Source organism: Salmo salar, chromosome ssa01 (genome assembly GCF_905237065.1).
Source record: "Salmo salar chromosome ssa01, Ssal_v3.1, whole genome shotgun sequence".
Taxonomy (NCBI): domain Eukaryota; kingdom Metazoa; phylum Chordata; class Actinopteri; order Salmoniformes; family Salmonidae; genus Salmo; species Salmo salar.
The window spans coordinates 153204130-153219303 of record NC_059442.1 but is presented as its reverse complement, the minus strand read 5'-3'; the positions used below and the strand labels follow the sequence as shown (position 1 = coordinate 153219303).

Sequence of the window (15174 nt, the reverse complement as noted above, 5' to 3'; positions counted from 1 at the left end):
AAACACCTCCCTCTGCAGCTGGATCCTGGACGTCCTGACAGGCCGCCCGCAGGTGGTGAGGGTAGGTAGCAAAACATCTGACACGCTGATCCACAACACTGGTGCTCAGTCCCCACCTGTTCACCCATGACTGCATGGCCAGGCACAACTCCAACACCATCATTAAGTTTGCAGATGACACAACAGTGGTAGGCCAGAGGGTAGTGCGTACTGCCCAGTACATCATTGGGGCTAAGCTGCCTGCCATCCAGGACCTCTACACCAGGCCGTGTCAGAGGAAGGCCCAAAGAATTATCAAAGACCCCAGCCACCCCAGTCATAGACTGTTCTCTCTACTACCGCATGGCAAGAGGTACCGGAGTGACAAGTCTAGCACAAAAAGGCTTCTCAACAGTTTTTACCCCCAAGCCATAAAACTCCTGAACAGGTAATCAAATGGCTTCCTGGACTATTTGCATAGTGTCCCCCCCCAACCCCTCTTTTTACGCTGCTGCTACTCTCTGTTTATCATATATGCATAGTTACTTTAACTATACATTCATGTACATACTACCTCAATTGGGCCGACTAACCAGTGCTCCCGCACATTGGCTAACCGGGCTATCTGCATTGTGTCCCGCCACCCACCACCCGCCAACCCCACTTTTACGCTACTGCTACTCTCTATTCATCATATATGCATAGTCACTTTAACCATATCTACATGTACATACTACCTCAATCAGCCTGACTAACCGGTGTCTGTATGTAGCCTTGCTACTTTTATAGCCTCGCTACTGTATATAGCCTGTCTTTTTACTGTTGTTTTATTTCTTTACTTACCTATTGTTCACTGAATACCTTTTTTGCAATATTGGTTAGAGCCTGTAAGTAAGCATTTCACTGTAAGGTCTACACCTGTTGTATTCGGCGCACGTGACAAATAAACTTTGATTTGATTGATTTGACTTGATTTGATTTAACTTGGAGGACTACCAGATGGAGACAGTGACAGGAGAGAGCAGTGTGCCTCCATCCTAACTTAATAACTTTTTAGTTTGATTGCTTAAGTTCTCTTTGCCCCCAATATGTATTTTTTTCTTCAGTTTCTCTCATTGTCATTCAATGCCGTACTTCCAATTTGCTACACTGCTTTCCAGCTTCACCCGGGCAAGAGGGAGAGAGAAGGTGAGAGCGAGAGGGGAGCAGCGAGAGAGGAAGAGAGAGAGACAGAGAGAAAGAGACAGAGAGAGAGGGGGAGGGAGACAGAAGGAGAGAGAGAGAGAGGGGGAGGGAGACAGAAGGAGAGAGAGGGGGGAGAGAGAGGGAAGGGTATAGAGAGAGAAAACGTTTTATGGATGACTGAACAAATTAAATTTGAATTCATAGAGTGGCTTTCATCTTCTGTGTGGATATTGAAAAGGAGGGGGAAAAGAGCTTTACAAACTTGACAACAGCCTCACCCTTTGAAGTAAGCCATTACTTCAGAGGAAGAACATCTAAACACTCTGTTACAAGGTGAGTGTTTCTTATTCCACACAATTTGTTTGGTAATGACGAATCAGGCAAACATGTTTACCGCTGTAGATTAATGGCAGAACAGAGAGCGCTGTCACGACGCAAGCTGATACTAATCAATGTGAAAACACAACACGATTAAAGCTGACCTGTTTTGAATGTTTTTTGGGGAGTTCGGGGCGATTTATGGGAACACACAGAGAAAACACAGTACACTTAGCCCAGTGTTCCTCAACTATTTATCATCCAACCATTGTGTGTAAGCACCCACTCTTTCCCCTTCCCCTTTTTTCAGTATTTCTCCTCTATGGCATCCCTAAGATGGAGAGTAGAGAGGTTTAGAAACGTGGGGAATAATGGCTGTGAAGTCTTTATACAGGGAGCGGGCCCATCAGGCAGGGAAAGGAAACGCATCCGGCGAGTCTACAGACGGATTAAAATGCTAATAAAGCAGACAGAATGCGATTCCCATTTTAAGACTTATGAAATATTTATAGCTCTCTGTATACGCTTTACAGCAGGGAAACGGCCTCACTAGCTGCCACGTGTCCAAGAGACCAACAGAGATAATTGTATGGTCTGTTGACATTCTGAATGTGGAGAGTAAGTATGGTTTTACCTTTCTCCAACCCCCACTCAACCCATTTACTCTTAAAAAACACACATGGTAAGTAGAGCCTTTTTTTTATCACAATTTTATGAATCCAATTCAAATCGAAGTGATCCACTCTTTAACTTTCCCTCAGGAAAGAGTGAAGGGGATTTTCCACCATTGGGTGATTCTGGAAATAGAAAAGCACATATTTGTGTGGAGGGATTAATTGTATATTATGGAGCTGCGTGGCTTCTTTAAATATTATTACAACGTAATAGACCAAATATTTTATATATCAATTCAATGTTATTGAGTGTTATCATAAATGACACTTCACCATTTCAATCACTAAAACTTAAGTATTGGTAGCCTTAAAAGCTTTGAAAATAAAGGTGGGAATGTTGTAAGGACATTTCTGGGAAGAGTTTTGGGCTCAGTGTTTTTCTCTCTTTTCTATAGGAGTGAACAGCAAATGAAGGAGGATGTATTATAGGAGGATATATTATAGGATGATGTATTATAGGAGGATATATTATAGGAGGATGTATTATAGGAGGATATATTATAGGAGGATATATTATAGGAGGATATATTAAAGGAGGATATATTATAGGAGGATATATTAAAGGAGGATATATTATAGGAGGATGTATTATAGGAGGATGTATTATAGGGGGATATATTATAGGAGGATGTATTATAGGAGGATGTATTATAGGAGGATATATTATAGGAGGATATATTATAGGAGGATATATTATAGGAGGATGTATTATAGGAGGATATATTATAGGAGGATGTATAATAGGAGGATATATTATAGGAGGATATATTATAGGGGGATATATTATAGGATGATGTATTATAGGAGGATATATTATAGGAGGATGTATTATAGGAGGATATATAATAGGAGGATGTATTATAGGAGGATGTATTATAGGAGGATGTATTATAGAAGGATGTATTATAGGAGGATATATTATAGGAGGATGTATAATAGGAGGATATATTATAGGAGGATGTATTATAGGAGGATATATTATAGGAGGATGTATAATAGGAGGATATATTAAAGGAGGATGTATTATAGGAGGATATATTATAGGATGATGTATTATAGGAGGATATATTATAGGAGGATGTATTATAGGAGGATATATTATAGGAGGATATATAATAGGAGGATATATTATAGGAGGATGTATTATAGGAGGATATATTATAGGAGGATATATTATAGGAGGATGTATAATAGGAGGATGTATTATAGGAGGATATATTATAGGAGGATGTATTATATGAGGATGTATTATAGGGGGATATATTATAGGAGGATATATTAAAGGAGGATATATTATAGGGGGATATATTATAGGGGTTAAAGGAGGATGTATAATAGGATGATATATTATAGCCCTGGATGTTCTGGGATCTGTTGATTTAGCAGCTAGGCCTGGTCCAGTACGAAAAAATAAATAAAAAATAATGTATGAAATGAAATGTATGCATTCACTACAGTAAGTCGCTCTGGATAAGAGCGTCTGCTAAATGACTAAAATGTAATGTAAAATGTCCCCCCTCTCTCATCTTATCCTGCGGAAGTAGTCCATTAAAATTAACCATAGAGTAGGCCTGAGGCCTGGGCAGTGGGTTGCGGGTCCCTCTGCAGGCCCACTCTGCGTCACGCTGACTGCAGGTGAAGTAGACCAGAGCAGAGCAGCCTTCCTCCCTCTCCATTGTCTCTCGCTCAGCAATTTCAAATAAAATGTTATTTGTCGCATGCTTCGTAAACAACAGGTGAAGCCTATTAGTGAAATGCTCACTTACCAACAATTCAGAGACAAAGAAATTAGAGAAATAATAGAAAAGTAAAACAATGAATAATACAAGTAATAATAAATTCACAATGAGTAACGATAACTTGGCTATATACAAGGGCTAGCTAAAGGTCAGCTCATCCCTGTGACAATGTGGCATGTCAGCCACGCTCCAGAGGTTACACAAAATACCTATGAACGCAAGAAGAAAATGACATCTAATTAATTTCTTTTTCATTCACTGGTACTGAACGATCCAGTGGGTCGGGAAAAAATAGAGCAGAGAGAAAAAACGGAATGTAATGAAAGGAACGAGTGCCATTGATTCTGATGAGGGGACAGATCAAAGTCAATTATAGGACTTCTCATCTTCTTGCATAAGTGACAAGAAAAAGGAGAGAGAGAGAAAAATAAGGGGAAGGAGATGGGAGGGAGAGAGAGAGAGACAGGGGGAGCAAGAGAGAGAGAGAGAGAATGAGAGAGAGAGAGAGAAAGAGAGAGATCAAAAGAGGTGGCGCGAGATAGAGATAGAGAGAATCAGAGGGATAGAGAGATAAGGGAGAAAGCATGCCGGCTTGCTGAGAGATTTGCCACCTTATCTGTGTATCCCTGCTCCATATTGATCTCTCTCTGCTTTATAATCAGGGGGTCGATGACATCCAAACCACAGTGAAATATGACCAACAGGCCCATTAGGAGCACGCCACAGGCTTCAGTGTAACTACAGCATCCATTTACTGAACAGCCAGGCAACCAGGCAGCCATGCCACAGTCTGTCCCACAGGGCTGTTATTATGTCTCTACTCATGAACTTGCCATGTTAACATCTGATATGTATTTGGGCTTACTTAAAGGGTATTTAAGTCATGAGAGAAGGTACAGTAATACAAGGAGTAGACTATGTTTTTTGAATTACTGTATTAATCAACATGTCCATGGCCATTCATAGCCTTTGGGCAACAAACTATAGTAATTATCCCATTATCTCAGTATTAGTAATTGCGTCTTAAAGGATAAGTAATACAACTAAAACTAAAACTAAAAATCCTGCTGTGAATCCCTTCCTCATTGTTCACAAACAATCCCCCCCCCCCAGCAACACACAATGACACTGCATTTTATCACCCCTCCTGTGAAGAAAATTCAAATTCCAGTTAGCAGTCACAATAATGAAATTCAAACCCTATTATGTAACAGGCGATAAACGTAAACAAACAACATCCTATTTTGACAGATTACAAGACAATTCAATTGGGAGAAAAGAGAGATGGACCAAACAAAAGGAGACATTACTGTAGCAGAGCCTCAGCCCTGGCCCCAGCCCTGGCCCCAGCCCTGTTAGGATGGGATAGGATAGCAGAGAAAGAAATAGCACTGGGCTAATGCTGAGTGTACAGTAGTAACTGCATCCCAAATGGTACCCTATACCCTTTTTAATGCACTATTTTTGACCAGGATGTATTTGATATAGGGAATAGGGTGCCATTTGGTACGCAATCTGGATGAATCAGAACAGTACAACTCTGCTTCTTAACAGCAACTCAGCCTCCCTGTTACCAAAAGAGAAGAAGAGAATAGAATAATACTGGGTAGTACTGAGGAAGGTGGAATGAGGGGTGGGGAAGATGGTCTTGGTTGTTGAACGAAGGAAGCTACCGGAAAGCTTTTTTTTTGCCTGTGAGTTAAGTGGTTATTGCTAAGTCACAGAAATCCTATCCTTTCTCTTTCTTTCTTTTTTCCCCAGACATAACAGAACAGAAGAAGTCAGAAGTCCTCGTCTCTCTCTCTCTCTCAGTTCAGAAGCCCAAATCCATTCCTCTGTGCAGATTTTCTCTTTAAAGTTCCTGTGTCTCTCCTCTATACCCCATCCTTCTCTCCACCACTGCCTCCCCACACAATGCTCCTACCCCTCACTAACACTAAACATAATCTAATACTCTAGTTCATTTACTATTCTCCCCCCTCTCCTCTCTTGTCCTCTCTTCTCCTCTCATCTCCTCTCTACTCTTCTCTACTCTTCTCTTCTCTTTTCTCCTCCTCTACTCTACTTACAATACATGACCAAGAGTATGTGGACACCTGCTTGTCGAATATTTAATTCCAAAATGATGGGCATTAATATGGAGTTGGTCCCCCCATTGCTGCTATAACAACCTCCACTCTTCCAGGAAGGCTTTCTACTGGATGTTGGAACATTGCTATGGGAATTTGCTTCCATTCAGCCACAAGAGCATTAGTGAGGTCGGGCACTGATGTTGGGCGATTAGGCCTGGCTCGCAGTCTGCATTCCAATTCATCCCAAAGGTGTTCGATGGGGTTGAGGTCAGTGCTCTGTGCAGGCCAGTCAAGGGCTCTGTGCCGGCCAGTTAAGATTTCTCTTCACTGGAACTAAGGGGCCTAACCTGAACCATGAAAAACAGCCCCAGATCATTATATCTCCTCCACCTAACTTTACAGTTGGCACAATGCATTGGGGCAGGTAGTATTCTCCTGGCATCTACCAAACCCAGATTAATTGGTGAGCTTTACACAACCCCAGCCGACGCTTGGCATTGTGCATGGTGATCTTAGACTTGTGTGCGGCTGCTCGGCCATGGAAACTCATTTCACGAATCTCCCAAACGGACAGTTCTTGTGCTGACGTTGCTTCCAGAGAAAGTTTAGAACTCAGTAGTGAGTGGTGCAATCGAGGACAGATGATTTTTTTATCGCTACGCACGTCAGCACTAGGCGATCCCGTTCTGTGATGTTGTGTGGCCTACCACTTTGCGGCTAAGCCGTTGTTGCTCCTAATAGTTTCCATTTCACAATAACAGCACTTACAGTTGACTGGGGCAGCTCTAGCAGGGCAGAAATTTGACGAACTGACTTGTTGGAAAGGTGGCATCCTATGACAGTGCCACGTTGAAAGTCACTGAGCTCTTCAGTATGGGCCAGTGTAGTTCCAATGTTTGTCTATGGAGATTGCATGGCTGTGTGCTCAATTTTAAACACCTGTCAGGAACGCGTGTGGCTGTAATAGCCGAATCCACTAATTTCAAGGGGTGTCCACATATTTTTGTATATATAGTGTACCTCTCCTCTCCTCGCTGGCTGATGGGCCTTCACTGCCTGTCTGTCTCTGGCTCTCTTTCTGTCTCTCTTCTTCTCTTACTGTCTCTCTTCGTTGTCTCCAGTCTGTTTTCTGAATAGAAGTACTTTGGAGAAAGAATGGTTATTTCTTCTCTTTGGGAGGTTGGGAAGATGTCACATATTAAAAGGTTTTAGAGCAGATGAGAGAAGGAAACAGGAACCTCTTTAAGGCCAGAGGGTGTGTGTGTGTGTGTGTGTGTGTGTGTGTGTGTGTGTGTGTGTGTGTGTGTGTGTGTGTGTGCAAGTGAGTGAGGGGGTGCTGTACCGCCTTGGGGGTTGTCAGGCATATGTCACACCTGCACCATCTGTAGAATCTCTTTCCACAAGGAGGTACAAGAGTTCAGGTCACACCCTACAGTAAGTTGATAGAATAATGCTTCTCTATTGTTTTTCTGCATTACAGACTTCATGGGCTCATTTCACTGAGCTGAAGAGGCTTTGAAATCTATTAGCTATTTATTGAGCATGAAACCGTCTGCACATCCAACACACAGTTGCAGAACCACACAAGCGGCGCGCATACACACACGCACACACACACACACACACATTCTGCAGTTGTCGAGGGAAGAGAGCCAAAAGGCAGGTGCTTTATTTCCTCATCTTTAGTCACAGTTTACTGTGTCCATTTTCTCCCCGTTTCTCCCTCAACAGCCTGGTACTAAATCATCATAAAGCTATTAATTCGTCATCAATGTTCATCGGAGCTAAATATAACATGAAATCCTCTTCAGCTGCCGTTCTAGAGGCACAGGCGCGTTAGCCAGTGTGTCTGTGTGTATACGTGTGTGAGTGAGTGTGTGTGTGTGTGTGTGTGTGTGTGTGTGTGTGTGTGTGTGTGTGTGTGTGTGTGTGGTTCTCTGTATGGTTCTGTGTGTGTGTTTGTGTGTGTGTGTGTGTGTGTGGTTCTCTGTATGGTTCTGTGTGTGTGTTTGTGTGTGTGTGAGAATGAGAGATAGAGAGAGAAAGAGACATCGTTACAACACTGTAAACAGCCATAATATGTATTTTGAAATGTTTCTATTCCTTTGGAACTTTTGTGATTGTAATGTTTACTGTTGTGTTTTCAATGTTTATTTCACTTTTGTTTATTATCTATTTCACTTGTATTGGCAATGTAAACATAATGTTTCCCATGCCAATAAAGCCCATTGAATTGAATTGAAATGAATTGAGAGAGGATTATTTGCTGCTACACTGTATGATCATCCTGGTTAATATGTGTGCGTGCGTGTGTGTGTCTGTGTGTGTGTGTGTGTGTGTGTGTGTGTGTGTGTGTGTGTGTGTGTGTGTGTGTGTGTGTGTGTGTGTGTGTGTGTGTGTGTGTGTGTGTGTGTGTGTGTGTGTGTGTGTTAAAGCAACTCTTAAATGTCCACACGTACACACACATAATATTCTAAACAGTGAATACGGAAGGAATTCATAAATATGACAATATGACTAATGACTTGTTTATAATCCTTCTCATAAGGACATGACCCGTTCTGTTTTTAATAATGATGAGTATGATTGTGACGCAAATAGATGATCTCTGTGACACCTTAAACATCATTATTTCCGTAGTACTCCCATAAAAAAATACAGTACCTTTATTGGCCTAATAGTTACATCATTAAAAGTACAAACTTTATTTCATTTTAACAGACAAGAACGTTAGAACCAAGCCCCCCTCCTTGTCCACTGTACATAGAACCCCCCTGATGTCCACACCCCAACAAAGTCCCCCAGACGGTTCCGGTGGAAGGTAACCTAGCGGTTAGGGCATTGGGCCAGCAACCAAAAGGTTGTTGGTTTGAATCTCTGAGCTGACAAAGTGAAATGTCTGTAGATGTGCCCTTGAGCAAGGCAGTTAACCCTTATTGTCCAGGGGTGCCGTTAATAATGGCTGACCCTGGATGTGACCTCACTCTCCGAATGTCTCATGCAGAGTGAGGCATGCAAAAAACACATTTCCAATTCACGCCTGTGTATAAATTACACACTTGTGCATGTCTGAAATAGGACAAATTTAAGCAATCAGAGTCGGTCCCAACCAAATTCCTGAACACCACCCACTCAGGACGGAAAACAACCCTACCAGCCTGGGAAAAAAACAGCTTCACTGTTTACTCATCCCCACAGAACAGACAACTCCTTCCCAATGATGGATCAAGGAGTGACACATATCTGTTTGTAGCGATTAGCCTGTGAATAATCCTCCACTGTAGATCAACAATACGCTTCTCTATGGGAGGCTTATACTGGGATCGCCTACATCCTCTCAGAGAAAAGCTTGGTCCCAACTCCCCGGCCACCCCGATGCCCTCAGACCATAGAGAAGGTCTTTCTGAGCTGCCTTTTTGCTGGCTGTGGCCTTTTTGTCTCCAGCTACACTCTTGGTGTTCCCCTGCAGAGGCAGCAATGGTGAAAGGCGGTAGGTCAGTCTCTGCCTACTCCCCAGCAGCTCTCTGAACGAGCCTGGTAGTACAGCATGGACCCCCTCCACCACCTGATACAGCAGCCTGGTTGACTTTATGGAGAAAGCCTCCATGTCGGTCGCTGGCAGATTTCCACCCTGCCTCTTCTTTCAGGTCACCCAACTTAGTGAACCCTGCTCTCACAAGCCTGGCCTGCAAGCTGGGTTGTGAAACAGTGGCTCCTCCATTATCCATGCTATCCATGAAACGTCTCTGTCAACAGATTTGTCCACTCCTAAAGCACAGCGTGGTAGAACAGAGTAATGGCTGACATATCGACCTGCTCCAGATCCAACAGTAATCTGTCGTACCCAAGGTTGCCTGCTCTCCTCAGAACAGTCCATGCAGTGTCTCTCCAGCACAAGCCCTGCTGATACAGAAGTCTCTGTGCAGCATGTAGAAGGAAAGCTGTCAGTCTGGATCCAATGTCCACCAGCCCTTGGCCCCCCTCATGTAAAGGGAGGTGTAACACTGCTGTCCATATGTCGACAAACCAAAAGAAAGCTTGAGAGAGAGAGAGAGAGCATGTGTGTGGAATCCGGCTTTATCTTACTTGCGGTGGTTGCTGTCAACATCTGAAGTGTGTATGTTTCTTATGTGTGCGCAGCAGTAGTTATGTCTGGGAGCTGGGAAGGAGGGACGGACACTTAAAGGAAACTTGTTAGGAGTGCTGCCATATTTTCAGATATTATACTCTAGGAAGAATAAAGTGTCACATCTGCTCCTGCAATGCCCTCTACTGCTCATCCTGTGTCGCCTTGATCTTCCGCCGCTCCCCCAGTACTCTCTCCCTCTCCCTCTCTCTCTCCGTGTGTGTGTGTGTGATTGTGTGGGCGGAGACAAGTGTGCTGGAGTCAGAGCAAATCCCCAAGAGCTGCAACCTGTTCCATAATCAAGACCTCTACCCTTCCCCCTATGCATATCCTAGCTTCTGGGCCTGAGTAGCAGGCAGTTCACTTTGGGAACACTTTTCATCCGGATGTAAAAATACCGCCCACTAGCCTAGATAGCTTAACTTGGGTCAAACATTTCGGGTAGCCTTCCACAAGCTTGCCACAATAAGTTGGGTGAATTTTGGCCCATTCCTCCTGACAGAGCTGCTGTAACTGAGTCAGGTTTGTAGGCCTCCTTGCTCGCACACGATTTTTCAGTTCTGCCCACGCATTTTCTATAGGATTGAGGTCAGGACTTTGTGATGGCCACTCCAATACCTTGACTTTGTTGTCCTTAAGCCATTTTGCCATAACTTTTGAAGTATGCTTGGGGTCATTGTCCACTTGGAAGACCCATTTGCGACCAAGATTTAACTTCCTGACTGATGTCTTGAGATGTTGCTTCAATATATCCATCTATTTTTCCTCCCTCATGATGCCATCTATTTTGTGAAGTGCACCAGTCCCTCCTGCAGCAAAGCACCCCCACAACATGATGCTGCCACCCCCATGCTTCACGGTTGGGATGGTGTTCTTCAGCTTGCAAGCCCCCCCTTTTTCCTCCAAATATAATGATGGTCATTATGACCAAACAGTTCTATTTTTGTTTCATCAGACCTGAGAACATTTCTCCAAAAAGTACGATCTTTGTCCCCATGTGCAGTTGCAAACCGTAGTCTGGATTTTTTTGTGGCGGTTTTGGAGCAGTGGCTTCTTCCTTGCTGAGCGGCCTTTCAGGTTATGTCGATATAGGACTCGTTTTACTGTGGATATAGAAAATGTTGTACCTGTTTCCTCCAGCATCCTCACAAGGTCCTTTGCTGTTGTTCTGGGATTGATTTGCACTTTTCGCACCAAAGTACGTTCATCTTGAGGAGACAGAATGCGTCTCCTTCCCGAGCGGTATGACGGATGCGTGGTTCCACGGTGTTTATACTTGCGTACTATTGTTTGTACAGATGAACATGGAACCTTCAGGTGTTTTGAACCAGACTTGTGGAGGTCTACAATTGTTTTGCTGATTTCTTTTGATTTTCCCATGATGTCAAGCAAAGAGGCGCTGAGTATGAAGGTAGGCCTTGAAATACATCCACAGGTACACCTCCAATTGACAAGAATTATGTAAATTAGCCTATCAGAAGCTTCTAAAGCCATGACATAATTTTCTAGAATGTTCCAAGCTGTTTAAAGGCACAGTCTACTTAGTGTATGCAAACTTCTGACCCACTGGAATTGTGATACAGTGAATTATACATGAAATAATCTGTCTCTAAACAATTGTCGGAAAAATGACTTGTCATGCTCAAAGTAGATGTCCTAACCAACTTGCCAAAATTATAGTTTGTTAACAAGAAATTTGTGGTGTGGTTGAAAAATGAGTTTTAAAGACTCCAACCTAAGTGTATGTAAACTTCCGACTTCAACTGTAGCTCTGGACTTCGTCACTGACCTTCCCCCATCTAACGGTAGCTCAGTAATCAGTAATTATCAACAGATTTTCCAAAGCGGCTCACTTCATTCCCCTCTCCGAGCTTCCATCCTCCAGAGAGACTGTGGACCTGCTGGTATTCCATGTGTTTCGGCTGCATGGCATTCCCACAGACATTGTTTTCGACAGGGGTCCCCAGTTTACATCCCAGGTATGGAGATCCTTTTGTTCAGCACTTGGTATTAATGTTAGTCTTTCATCTGGATATCACCCCCAGACCAACGGACAGACCGAATAGGCCAACCAGGAGATGGAGACTGCCCTACGCTGTTTGACTTTGGCAAACCCTTCCTCCTGGAGTGCTCAGCTACCCTGGGTTGAATATGCCCACAACACCCTCATCAACGCCAGGCCAGGTGTGCTCTGGGCTATCAACGCCCTTGTTCCCTGCCCAAGAGGTTGAGGTAGCGGTGCCCTCAGTCCATGACCACATTCGCCGTTGTCATCGCACCTGGAGGAGGGCCTGGGCTGCCCTTCACTGTGCCTCTGCCAGGACCCAATTACAAGCTACCCGTCACCGTGCCTCAGCTCCAGTCTACACTCCAGGCCAAAGGGTATGGCTCTCGTCGAAGGACTTGCCTTTGAAAGTGGCTTCCAGGAAACTTGCCCCCTGATTCATTGGTCCCTTTGAGATTGATTGTGTCATTAACCCCTCTGCTTTGCACCTGAAACTCAAAGACTCTCTTAAGAATTATAGATACAGAACTCCTCTATGCACTCGATATGTCCGATTTTAAAATAGCTTTTTGGTGAAAGCACATTTTGCAATATTCTAAGTACATAGCCCAGCCATCACGGGCTAGCTATTTAGACAACTGGCAAGTTTAGCCTTCACCAAAATCAGATTTACTATTATAAAAGTTTGATTACCTTTTGTTGTCTTCGTCAGAATGCACTCCCAGGACTGCTACTTCAATAACAAATGTTGGTTTGGTCCAAAATAATCCATCGTTATATCCGAATAGTGGCGTTTTGTTCGTGCGTCCTAGACACTATCCGAAATGGTAAATCAGGGTCGCGCGCATGGCGCAATTCGTGACAAAGAATTTCTGAATATTCCATTACCGTACTTCGAAGCATGTCAACCGCTGTTTAAAATCAATTTTTATGCAATTTATCTCGTAAAAAAGCGATAATATTCCGACCGGGAATCTCCTTTTCGTCAAACAGAGGAAAAATCACAAAGACGGGGGCAGCCAGGGCACGCGCCTAAGCCCACAGTCCCTTGATCGGCCACTTGAGAAAGGCGATAATGTGTTTCAGCCTGGGGCTGGGATGAAGACATTCAGGTTTTTCCCGGGCTCTGAGCGCCTATGGACGACGTAGGAAGTGTCACGTTAGAGCAGAGATCCTTAGTAAAAGATAGAGATGGAAAAGAAGTTCAAGAAATGGTCAGACAGGCCACTTCCTGTAAAGGAATCTCTCAGGTTTTGACCTGCCATTTGAGTTCTGTTATACTCACAGACACCATTCAAACAGTTTTAGAAACTTTAGGGTGTTTTCTATCCATATGTAATAAGTATATGCATATTCTAGTTACTGGGTAGGAGTGGTAACCAGATTAAATCGGGTATGTTTTTTATCCAGCCGTGTCAATACTGCCCCCTAGCCCTAACAGGTTAATCCAACCACGGTGTCATATTTCAAAAAGGCTTTACGCCGAAAGTATACAATGTGATTATCTGAGAACAGCGCCCAGCAGACAAATCATTACAAACAGTTACCAGCCAAGTAGAGGAGTTACACAAGTCAGAAATAGTGATAAAATTAATCACTTACCTTTGATGATCTTCATATGTTTGCACTCACAAGACTCCCATTTACTCAATAAATGTTTGTTTTGTTCGATAAAGTCCCTCTTTATATCCAAAAACCTCCGTTTTGTTCGCGCGTTCTGTTCAGTAATCCATAGGCTCAAAGGCAGTCACAACAGACAGACGAAAAATCCGAAAAGTATCAGTAAAGTTCGTAGAAACATGTCAAACGATGTTTATAATCAATCTTCAGGTTGTTTTTAGTCATAATAATCAATAACATTTCAACCGACAATAGCTTCGTCAATATAAAAGGAAAACAAGAAAGGCGTGCTCTCGGTCGTGCGCATGAAAAACCTCTGGGACACTGCAGTGTTCACTCATTCATAGTGGTCTTACTCCCTCATTTTTCAGAATACAAGCCTGAAACAATTTCTAAAGACTGTTGACATCTAGTGGAAGCCATAGGAAGTGCAATTTGAGTCCTAAGTCAATGGATACTGTAATGGCATTCAATAGAAAACTACAAAAATAATAAAATCCCACTTCCTGGATGGATTTTTCTCAGATTTTTGCCTGCCATATCAGTTCTGTTAAATTCACAGACATTATTATATGCATATCCTAGCTTCTGGGCCTGAGGAGCAGGCAGTTTACTTAGGGCACGCTTTTCATCCAGAGGTGAAAATAGTGCCCCCTACCCTAGTGAGGCTAAACCTGTCTGCTCCAGTCCCCTGTCTCCTCCTGCAGCAGCTCCTCCATCGATGACCATCCTGCCTATACCGTCGGGCGGCTTTTGGATGTGCACCGTCGGGGTCGCGGCTGGCAGTACCTGGTGGACTGGGAGGTATAGGGGCCTGAGGAGCGGCACCCTTGGGGGTACTGTCACATCTGCTCCTACCACGCCCTCTTGTGCTCATCCTGTGTCTCCTTGACCTGCTGCCACTCCCCCAGTGCTCTCTCCCTCTCCCTTTCTCTGTGTGTGTGTGTGATTGTATGGGCGGAGACAGGTGTGCTGGAGTCAGAGCAAATCCCCACCAGCTGCAACCTGTTCCATAATCAAGACCTCTACAAATACTCAGTCCTGCCACTTCCACACTGCCAGATCGTAATCTCTACTCATTCTGCCCTCTCTGACTCTGGTCCCTGTCTCCAGTCCGACTTCTCGTCAGTCCTGCTACTCTATCCTGGATTCCCCACTCTACGCTCCCTTGGATTCCCCTCCGGACTTGCTCACCCTGTCCCAATACCTCTCGCTCCAGCCTCAGTCTCCGTACCTGGTTTCCGGCAACCCGCCCGAGCTTCCCCTGGCCTGCACTCAATCTTCCCGCCGTGTTTCTATAAATACCTTGGTTACCTCATCCCAGTCTCCTCGTCTGAGTCTGCTCTTGGGTTCACCTGTTCCGTTCCGCGTGACACTTATTGCATAACTGTAATAAATCTGATCGCTTTTAATTGGATACGTACTGAAGTCCTCATATTTCTGAGTAATATTTCTT

The 15174-nt window shown here is 43.8% G+C and overlaps 1 protein-coding gene across 1 annotated transcript in view; it reads right to left on the bottom strand.

The window, feature by feature from the left end:
• LOC106568667 (laminin subunit gamma-3) overlaps window positions 1–15174 on the bottom strand; it is a 203205-nt gene that overhangs the window by 178630 nt on the left and 9401 nt on the right. The gene's annotated exons all lie outside the window — the stretch shown is intronic.